General features: G+C 37.7%; 1 pseudogene; it reads left to right on the forward strand.

The window, feature by feature from the left end:
* The first annotated feature begins 1,481 nt into the window (after positions 1–1,481).
* LOC144454074 (NXPE family member 4-like) lies at positions 1,482–2,429 on the forward strand (annotated as a pseudogene).
* Positions 2,430–11,860: the final 9,431 nt, after the last annotated feature.

Genomic DNA, 11,860 nt, shown 5'->3' on the forward strand with positions numbered 1-11,860 from the left:
ATTGGAGTGGTTTGCCATTTCCTTCTCTAGCTCAGCTCATTTTACAGATGAGGAAACTGAGGCAAACAAGGTTAAGTGACTTTCCCACAGTGACAGAGCTAGTAAGTATCTGAGGCCAGATTTGAATTTAGGAAGATGAATCTTCCTGACTCCAGGCCTGACACTCTATCTGATGTACTACCTAGCTTCCTTACTGGCATATAAGTGCTTAATAAATGTTTATTAACAGATTTACTGACATGTTTTTGGCCTCTCTTTGTATTAATACTGTTTAGCACAGTGCCTGGCACATAGTGCTTGATAAATATTTATTGACTTGACGATTCTGAGAGTGTTACATGATCTCCCTGATTCAATAAATCAGAATGCTTTGATATATTACCTATTTCAAACAATCAGTAAGCCTTTATGAAATGCCTACTATGTGCCAGGCCCTCTGCTGAGCCCTAGGGATACAACACAATCAATGAAACATTCCTTCTTGCAAGTTTATATTCTGATGGAGACAAGTACATACATAAATATAAATAGAATAAATAAAAATGAATACTAAATAAATTAACTGCAAGATAGGCTGGGAAGGAGGCATTGGCAGTTGGGTGGATCAGGACAAATGTCATGTAGAAGGTGGTGCTTGAAGGTGAGATGAGGAGGAAAGAGCATTCCAGGTAAAGAGGATGGCTGGCATAAAGCCATAGAGTTCAGAGACAGTGTCACATGTGAGGAACAGAGAAAAGTCAAGTTTGGCTGGATTTTAGCCTGAAGGAGAGAGACAGAGCTGCCAGAATCAAGGAACAGGAGAAAAGCACTGAAATCTGCCTTATTTTTCTGTCTCTAGAGGACCAAATACTCGCCAGTGTTGTCCTTATTCTGGAAATGCACCAGAGGGCTGTTTATTTGCACCTAACAGAGTTTTCTGAGTGTTTCCTTGGGGCCTCAGAATCCTGGCTTTGTTTATCCTGCACAGAATCCTTTATTTAGGGGTATAGAGTAAAGAGGTAGAATTATTTACCATACCACACTGTGCTCCAATTCATGGTTCTGAGTACTAGATTTGCTAGTTCCTCAATGGAGTTTCATTCATTTTGAGACAATAGGAAATTATTGAGGCTAAGCCCTTTGGTAGTCAAGGTGTGTGATTAAAGAAAGTAGAAGACAAAGGTCTTGTCCTTTGGGTGCTTACAGTCTACTTGGGGAAATGAGTCTGCTACAAGGAGTAGTTGGATAATGTTATGAGACAGTGTGTAAATAAGTACCAAAGTGAATTATACAAATACTAACCAAACACATAACACTGTCCATTTGTATATGACTTTAAATCATTCAATTCATTTGTATTTCTCTTCTCACATGGGATCCTGCTGTTGGCCACATGTGGTTGTGTCATATTCAATTTGTCATTCAATAGGATATTTACTTGTTTTATTTAATATGTGACTTTACTTTCTCCTTTTGACATCAGTGCTGAAGTCCATTGACGCCTAAAGTCCATTGACCTCCATGGATTTGGGAAACTCTGTCGCCAACTTGTTGCGGACTTGGAAAGGAACGTCTGCATTCAGTGGCAAAGGCATGGCTACCCTTTGGTTGGCTCACAAGAGAATGAGTACCTGGCTGGTGTCATTGACAGGACAGCAGGGGACAAAAACACCATTATTGTCTTTTCTCTGGACCAACACTTTAGATTCTTCCCCATTGATAACTTTATCTGAAAGGCAGTTCACATTCATAGGGCCATTGAAGGCTTGTTCCTGAGAAGCCCAGACACCAAAGTGATCCTCAAGGGTGAACATACCAGGGAAATTAATAATGATCCTGAGTGACTTAGTGACTTTCATGGCTATATTCAGTCTCTGGTTTTGAGAGACATCTTCCAGCATCTTGCTGAGGGTGTCATTGATGCCTGGGACATGACCGTTGCCTATGACATTAATGATGTCCATCCACCTGAATATGTAGTTGAGAATCAGATTAACATGTTCTTAAACTATATTTGCTAGGAAAGATGGATCATGCCAAATGCCAATTATTCATGAACAGATTGTCACTACCATGGAGTCACTAATATAATGTCAAACCTACCAGTATCCTCCCTCTTTGGAAGATACTTAAAATCAGTCATATCAAATTGAAAAAAAGAAAGTTAAAATATCCAAAATTAGGACCTACGCCTACCTAAATGCAGTCATATTCTTTTTCAGGGTCAAAAAACCAAAAAAACCAACAAAAACCTTCAGTGACTATTACGTGATGAATAATCATAGTAGATCAAAAGCTTCTAGAAAGCAAAGAGTATTTCATATTACCCATTGTAGATCTCTCAGTACCTTTCACAATGTTTTCTACGTAGTGGACACTTGCATGTAACTAATCAATAATTGTAATTATAATTAATATGTATGATAAGTCTTATCTTGTTAAATAAAATTCACCCTCTTCTTGGATTGACTGAAAGTTTCTTGGAACTTGAAAACTAACTAGAAACCACACAGAAAACCCAATTTAATCATGCTAATATCTCTCAGGAAATACCTTGGGCTGAGCTGAATTTAAATACCTAAATAAAAGGAGGAGCAAGTTGATATTAGGGGAGAAAGGTGGTTTAAAAAACAGAAAGGAGATAAATAGTAAAACAAAATGAGAGATGTAAGGAATTGAATGCAATTAATCAATGTCTTATAAAAAATAGAATACAAGTGGGCCTGGGGAGGAGAATCAAAGAATATGGAAAGTGAGTAGATGGAGGAAAAAGATTGAAACAGGAAGCTTTTGAAAATATAGCAAAGCATTGTAAATGATCTTATGAAAATAAACTGTGTGGAATGGAGATTTTTTTTTAACACCTTTTACTGTCTCAGTTGTTCCAGATCTGGATCTTGAGTAAATATAGGAATTTAATGATCCCATGGACAAATATTTCATATTCTTTGGCTCATTTTTATGGTCTAGCCTATTTTAGTAGTTCAAACAGAATTGCAGAGGTTTTAGAGTTCTATAGATAAATCTAAAACCCTCATTAGCCAATTCTTTCAAAAATCACTTCTTACCAAGCAATTCTGCACAATTTACTAATATATTTGTTAGCAAAATAGACTAAATTAAAGTTCTTCTCTTTTACTTATCCCAACAAAGAAACCTAAACAGCTGTTTTGTTCCCAGAATGAATTTTAAGTTCTTCTATTCCTAGTTTGGGTACTGAGCCATATGCTAAAAACAAGAAACAAGACAAAAAACCCAATCCGTCCCAGACAGAAAAGATGGCAGCATAGATTTAGGGCTTCAAGGGACCATCGAGTCATCTTCTCCATCCTGCTTATTTTACAGATGAAGAAATATGTGCCCAAAGATGTTAAATGATCAGCTAAAAGATCAGATTAATAAACCCTTGTGCCAGGATTCAAAGCTCAGTCCTCTAAGGCTCAATCTATTCTTTTCCCCACCATATGTACCATCTTAATCTTGAAGCCAACTAGCCATAGCTAGTCCTATCTGATGTTTTCTTTACTCTTTCACTTAGATCACATTATTATACTATGTTATGGAAATGCTTGTTTTATTCCATAAATTAAAAAAAAATCTTTTACTTATAGACCACAGCCCAGGGCTGTTGGAGAAGCAACTCTACTTCCTCTCTCCCACTACCGCCAGTCCCTTCATACTAGGGTCTTTTCTTTATTTCATTTTTAAGGGGCTTGCACTTTCAAGATGTTGGGAGCAGGACCTATTAGTAAAGAGTAAGAAAACTTCAGATAGGTTGCATCTAGGGTGCTGAGATGGGCTTTCCCTCTTCTTGCCAGGAGCCATTTCTTCATGTGATCAATATCCCTTGCTCTGTTCCTCTTTGCCCTGGCATGCCTGAGTGTGTGAGCCTGTGGCAGTGAAGGAGGCAGCTAGAATGTTTAGTAGGAAGGAAAATAATGTTGACTATTACAGGTGCATGAGCTAGGGAAGACAGGGCAAGGTCAAAGAAGGCAAAAAGGGACAGTGGCATCAGGGTGCCAATATGTGTTCTGTCCCTTCCCCCATCCCTTTTAAGCAGGATTAAGAAGCCTGGGCTGACCATACCCTGCAGGGACCTGCATTCCCTGAAGTTTTTGATGTAAGGAAGAATAGTATGCAGGAAAAATAGCAGCACTGGGAGTTGGTTAGAGGACCTAAGGTTCCTAGACAAATGGGAGCAGAGCTGAGAGGCTAGTACTGTGGCCTCTTTGCAGCAGGAAGGGTGAAGTTCGAATTCAAATACTTGAAATGTTAAATTAATTAATTATTCATGGTAATTAATTACAATTAAACTTCCATATTCCATGAGCTTATTTATTTATTTATTTTTAGGCAATTGGGGTTAAGTGACTTGCCCAGGGTCACACAGTTAAGTGTCAAATGTTTGGTCTGAGGCCGCATAAGAACTCAGGTCCTCCTGACTTCAGGTCTGGTGCTTTATCCACTACACCACCTAGTTTCCCCCTCCATGAGCTGAAATACAAACATTCTGGGGTTCTTGGAATATGTCTTTTAGTTTTAAATTTCTTTTCTTTTTATCGTTATGAGTAGAAAGCACTAAATATAATTATTTCATGTTATTGTGGTTGACCAAATTTTTCCTTGGGTATGATTGGAGTTCCTTAAACTCAATATGAAAAAGAAGATTGGGGGAGTCTCCTTTTGGCTGGGGACATGAGCCTTAAGAGTCTTACTGGATAAATCCACACATACTACCTCCCTAGACAAGAGAAGAAAGCTGCCATCCACAAAAAAGACTGGTTCTAAGATAAAATGATAACCAGCTTTTTTAGTGTAACAGGAGAGTGGCCAATAGGGCCCAGTCCTTCACACATGTGCCTCCTGTTCTGCCAAGTGCCAAGCCATTTGAAGATGTGAGAAACCTACTTCTGGAAATGCATGATGGTGCGTAATAAAATACCTTACCCTTTTACTCAGAGCATGTGCAGCTATTCTGTAACTGTTTCTTATCCTCTTATTGTGTGGTGAAAAAAGCCTTTTACTTGACTTGTTGAGACAGAACTGAGTATAAGTATGAAAGCCTCCAACAAAGGAATTCATCCTGTCTCTTTTCCAGTGGTGATGGACGAAAGCACTGCTGTAAGTCTCTGAGTACTTTCCCCGCCAGGGCTGATGCTTGGCTGTGAACACATGATCTCTCCCCCACCCCAACCTTTTTGTGTTTGTTCTTTCCTGCTCTAAAGTGAATGAATGAGTATCAAGACAAAGTTGACAGACTGTGATCTAGAGGCAGCTAGATGGTGCAGTGGATAGGCTACTGGACTTGGAGTCAGGAAGAACTGAGTTCAAATCAGGCCTGAGACACTGACTAGTTGTGTGACCTTAGGCAAGTCACTGTTTGCTCAGTTTCTTCAACTGTAAAATGGGGATAATAATAACACTTACTTTACAGGGTTGTTGTGAGAATCAAATGAGATAATATTTGCAAAGTGCTGAACATAGTGCCTGGAACACAGTTTTGTTGTTGTTGTTCAATTGTGTAACTCTTCATGACCCCATTTAGGGCTTTGTTGGTAAAAATACTGGAATGGTTTGCCATTTCCTTCTCTAGCTCATTTTATAGATGAGGAAACTGAGGCAGACAGGGTTAAATGACGTACTCAGGGTCACACAGCTAGTGAGTATGTGAGGCTGGGTATGAACTCATGTACATGAGTCTTCCTGATTCTAAGCCCGGTGCTCTATCCACCAAGCCACCAGACTGCCCTCTGGTACATAGCAGGTACTATATAAATGCTTGCTGTTATTATTATGATCTTGAAAGGTCAGAGGAACCACCAGAGGTCCAGTGATAGGGGCACAAGGCTATGATTGCCATAGCCACCAAAACTGAACCAAGTGAGGAGTCAGTGCAGCTTTAGATGTGTGCTCCAGCCTAGCAAATGAACCTTACCCAACAGCTGTGACCAGCGGGGCGATTAACATTCTGAGCAGTTCATGGGCTTTATCAGATTGCCGAAGAGTTCCATGACAAACAGTTAAGAACCTTTGAACTCTCCTGTGACACTAAATCAACCCCTAGCCCTTACCAATAAATAGGGTTAGATAATTGGGTAACAGGGCACTAGGGTGGTTCAATTTACAACTGAATTTGTCTTTGGCATACGGCGTTCAGTGGTGCCATCGTAATTATCCTTTGTGCCTTATACTTCCAGATAGGTGTTTTGTGCAGAGTTAATATGGTTGGAAGTGCCCTTTGTAGACATTTGAAGGTTCACAGTGATATTGCTATGGTCATCGATGATAGCAAAATAAGCCTGTGTTTGGGAATAAACTAATTTCATGTCTTTAATTCTTTTCTCCGAAATAAACACATGCTTATTGTCACTAACAGGGAGTAAAGTGTCCCATAAGGTAATCAACCAGAGGGCAACGTCTTAAGTAATGCCTCATATTCATATACACACGTGTGTGTGTGTGTGTGTGTGTGTGTGTATAAATATTTTACCATTCTTAACCTTTTTCTTATTCAAATCTCCCCTCCTCTATTCTTTTAGCACCCTTTTAGGAGTTAATCTGATCAACTAATTTCTATTAATTTGCTAAGAAGTGTTCCCTTATAATCCAAGGTGAAAGTGATCTTTCTAGACTCACATTCTTCATGGTATTTATCTAGACTTCTCCTGTATCCCTGGAATCTTTCCTATTTTTAAAATTAAAAAAAAATTTATGGAATAAAACAAGCATTTCCATAACATAGCATAAAAAAGGTGATTGTACATGAAACTGCAAAACTGTTATGTATAACTTACTATTCCCTTTAAATATATAATAAAGATATAAATCCCCTTCCCTTTTTTTCTGCCCCCCCCTCCCATGGCTACCATTGGAAAGATTGTCTTTCATAGAGAAGACAATTAGTAAATGCTGAATTGAACAGAACTATCTCTTCCTGCCTTTGCTGTAGAGGTGAACATAGCTGGTGCAATGGTAAAATAATTTGAATAATTGTGGTTTATTGGCCATACTTGGGACGTTTGGACACTTGCTGTAATGACTATAGGCTTAAATTCAAATAATAAAGAATAGACTTATTTCCTACAAGTCGTTTGAGGAGAGCAAATCCAATTGAAGAAGTGGGAGGTCTTTACATCCCAACAGCAAAGAAAGGGATTGGATTTTGGTTTTCTGAATTAGACTATAGGAGGTAAAACACAAGCCTGAATGGATCCTCGTAACCAGAAACCTCACTATATTGCCAAAGTTTACCCTATGTTACTTCATCCAAGTGTTGAATTACATGGGAATTGATAATATGGTCAGAAGAAATTGGGAAAGGTCTTTTAGGGACTTGAATTATCAGTTAGGAAATTAAATAAGTTAGAGAGGTGAGTGATAAGTATTCATTTTTCCTTTCTACAGATAGTTGTGTCTTTGGAAGAAAAAAGTGGCTTCATTTGTATAGATGGAAAGGTCTTCATGGGCTGTAGCCAATTATTTCAATCCAAAAAGCTCCAGTTAATGAAAGATCAAGAAAAATGTGTATGGTAGGATGCTACACAACCTGTTTATGGGAAATTTAAACTGATATTTAAGGGAAAAGGATGAAATAGCTGAGTTATAATCGAAAACATAATTGAGGTAATAATAAAAGCCCTGGACTTGGAGCTGGAATAGTTGGGTTATGGTCACAGCTCTGGTTCTAACTCTCTGAATGACTTTACAATCTCTGGGTTTCAATTTCCTTATCTGTGCAATGACTATTACCTAAATTTTGTCTAGGAATTGAAATCAAGTTTATTGGACTATAGTTTTTTTGCTTTTTTGTTTTTGATGAGGCAATTGGGGTTTAAGTGACTTGCCCTGAGTCACACAGCTAGTAAGTGTTATGTGTCTGAGACCAGATTTGAACTCAGGTCCTCCTGACTTCAAGGCCAGTGCTCTATGGACTATAGTTTTCAGACTCCATCCTATTCTTGTTTTTGAAAGTAGGACATTTTTTGAAATGTGTCCTCCAGTACTGTGGCTCCTCTCCTATTCTCCATAATTTTGCTTTTTTGTTATGTCATTTTCATTTGTGTCTGACTCTTCACGACCCCATTTGGGGTTTTCTTGGCAAAGATACTGGAATGGTTTGCCATTTCCTTCAGCTCATTTTACAGATGAGGAAATGGAGACAAACAAGATTAAATGACTTCCCAGGGTCCCACAGCTAATAAGTGTCTGAAGCTGGATTTAAGCTCATATGTTCCTGACTACAGTGCTGTTACTCTATCCACTGTGCCACTCGGCTGCTCCATAATTTTGCTATGATCACTGAAAACAGCTAGCCACACTCACTGATTCTTCCAGAAATCTGAAATATAATATAGCCTGACCTATATATTGGTGATCTAAATGTGTGGAGTAGTTAGATTTTCACTTATGATCTCCTCACTTACCTTCAGTTTCACCAGCCTGATCACTATTCTTATCTATCTTTCCCCTTACCATTCATTTTGCAGAGAATGTAGAAAGAAATTGAATTGAATAATTCTATGTTCTTTCCACTATTTTTTAGCATCTCATTTCTGTTGAGCAACGTTCTTGTGCTTTCTTTGATCATCTTCTTGTCTCAGATAGCTTGAAAAAATACAAGCTCGTTTTTCTTGCCCTTAGTATTCATCTCCAGCCTTGGCTGATTCTTAATATTATCTCCTGGATGGTACCACTCTTTTGCATTAATCTTCAGTTGCTTTTGTGTCCACCTTATATACAAATATATATATATATATATATATATATATATATATATATATATATAAAATATACATATATATAATACATACAACACGTGTTAGCGATCTCTTCAGAAATGAAGGCACTGAAGATACTTTTTACTTTTTTTGATTTTCCCTTTCTCATTTATTCTTTGTCACAAAAGATGATTCTCAGGGGTGAGGGAGGACATATATTCAGAAATGAATGTAATGTAAAAATAAGATATCAATAAAAACTTAGAAGAGAATTCATAGTCTTTCATTATTTCTACTAAAAATCTCATTTTCTTGCTTGGAAATAGGGAGTCAAGTGAATTCTTTTTATTCCTTTAATGAAATTCATTTCAAAATTAATGACACATAAACATTTCCATCCAACACCATCTTAGAAACTTGATTGTCTTCTCTGTTGAATACATTTTCCATTTGGCAAAACTTCAGCATGGCTTTATATGGGGTATCTGAGCATTGGAAAGAATATTGTGTATCAAAATTATTCTATATTTATGGAAAGAGTTTGAACATAAATATGCATGTATATGTGGATAGGTACATAGTACTCATTTTTCTATATATAAATATACGTGGAAATAACATTATAAATTCTGTTGCCATCAGCTGCCAGAGGTTGCATCATAGATAAAAGGTGGAGTAGGACTCAGCAGAAAGATAGGTTTACAATAAATAAGCCTACATGTAGCAATATCTCCTGATTCTATTTAATTTTTCCCCAGTTGGATCAGAAAAAAGAAGTACATGAGAAGAATAGTTCTAGTCAGTTGCATTAATGTGTACATGTACAAATGTTTTGGTATTTATGCACTGAGAAAAAAAGAAAAGCCTTGTTAAAATGCACTTCTCTCACTCTAGTACATCTGAGGTACTGGACTTGTTAAGACAAAACTGAAATCACATGATAAGTCCAATGGTAATGATTCCAGAGTAAACAACTCAAAGTCTAGAAGTCATTTTTCTCTGATGTCTACAGGTCATCTGAGGACTGACCAATTGAGGAATTGAAAATATGGGGGATGGCCATGGATGCATCTGCCTAGAGTCTAATTTTATACAGATGGGTAAACTTGAATATTCATCACATTATCAACAGGATTCTAGTGAGCATTGGCAGCTACCATTCTCACATTGTTCATCATCCCTATGGTCTGGCACAGTTGGCCCAAAAATGGCATGCTTTCTATCATGGATGGGGGCCAGGGTGACAAAGAAGTAGCTGCCTTTGGTGCCTGGCCCTGCATTGGCCATTGCAAGAATTCTAGCCCTGGTGAATGTCAACTTTGGATGAAATTCATCTTCAAATTGCTTGCCCTAGATACATGTACTACTTTATTTTTTTTTTACCTTTTTTAATTAGTATTTTATTTTTCCCCAGTTGCATGTAAAACAATTTTTAAATTAGTTTTAAAAACTTTGAGGTATAAATTCTCTCCTTTCTTCCCTCCTCATCCACCCTCAGTGAGAAGGCAAGCAGTTAGACATAGGTTATACATATGTAGTCATGCAAAACATTTCCATAATAGTCATGTTGTGAAAGAAAACATACACAAAAAATAGTAAAGAAAGTAGAAAAAAAGTATGCTTCAATCTGTATTCAGACACCATCAGTTTTTCTCTGGGGATGAATAGCATTTTTCATCATAAATCCTTCAGAGGTATCTTGGATCATTGTATTGCTGAGAATAGCTAAGTCATTCATAGCTTCTCATTTTACAATATTGCTGTTGCTCTGTATACAGGACATTTCACTTTGCATCAGCCCATGAAACTTTCCAGGTTTTTCTGAGAGCATTTTGCTCATATTTATTTTAGTATAATAGTATTCCATCATAATCGCATACCACAACTTGTTCAGCCATTCCCCAATTGATGGGCATCCGTTCAATTTCTAATTCTTTGCTCAAAGAGAAGAGCCTGTATAAATATTTTTGTATATATAGGTCCTTTTCCTTTTTTTAAAAAAAATCTTTTTTGAAATGAAGACCTAGTAGTGGTATTGCTAGGTATGCATGGTTTTATAGCTCTTTGAGCATAGTTCCAAATTGTTCTCCAGAATGGTTGAATCAGGGGCAGCTAGGTGGCACAGTGCATAGAGCACTGGCCCTGAAGTCAGGAAGACCTGAGTTCAAATCCGGCCTCAGACCAAATACTTGACACTTACTAGCTGTGTGACCCTGGGCAAGTCACTTAACCCCAATTGCTAAAAAAAACCCAACCAACCAACCAAACAAAAAAACCCAGAGTGGTTGAATCAGTTCACAACTCCACCAACAATGCATTAATGTCTCATCTTTCCCACATCCCCTCCAACATTTGTCATTTATCTTTTCTGTCCTATTAGCCAGTCTATTGGGTATGAGGTGGCATCTCAGAATTGTTTTAATTTGCATTTCTCTAATTAATAGTGAGTTAGAGTATTTTTTTTTAAATATGGCTATAGATAGCTTTGATTACTTTATCTGAAAACTTATCATATCTTTTGGTCATTTATCAACTGGAGAATGGCTCTTATTTTTATAAATTTGACTCAGTTCTCTATAAGTTTGAGAAATGAGGCTTTTATTGGAGAAACTTGCTTCAAATTTTTTTTCATGGTTACTGTTGCTAACTGTATTTCCCTCCATCCTATTCCCCCTTTCCTGTTTATTCTATTCTCTCTCTCCTTTCACCCTGTCCCTTCTCAAAATTGTTTTGCTTCTGACTACAGCCACCCACAATCTTCTGTCATCCCCTCCCATTTCTTGTGTCCTCCCTCTCCTATTTTCCTGTAGGGTAAGATTTTAGATTTCTATACTCAATTGAGTGTGTAGGTTATTACTTCTTTGAGCCAATTCTGGTGAGAGTAAGGTTGTTCACTCCCCCCTCACCTCCCTACCCCTTCCCCTCTGCTGTAAAAGTTTTTTCTTACTTCTTTTATGTGAGATAATTTACATCAGGGGAGGGGAACCTGGGGTCTTGAGGCCACATTTGACCTTCTAGGTCCTTGGTGCAGCCTTTTGACTGAGTCCAAGTTTTACAGAACAAATCCTTTTATTAAGGGGATTTGTTCTGTGAAGTTTGGATTCAAAGGGCTACAGTTGAAGACCTAAAGGGCCACATGAGGCTTTGAGGCCACAGGTTCCCCA

Source organism: Phascolarctos cinereus, unplaced genomic scaffold (genome assembly GCF_003287225.1).
Source record: "Phascolarctos cinereus isolate Bilbo 61053 unplaced genomic scaffold, phaCin_HiC Scaffold_726;HRSCAF=1367, whole genome shotgun sequence".
Classification (NCBI taxonomy): Eukaryota; Metazoa; Chordata; class Mammalia; order Diprotodontia; family Phascolarctidae; genus Phascolarctos; species Phascolarctos cinereus.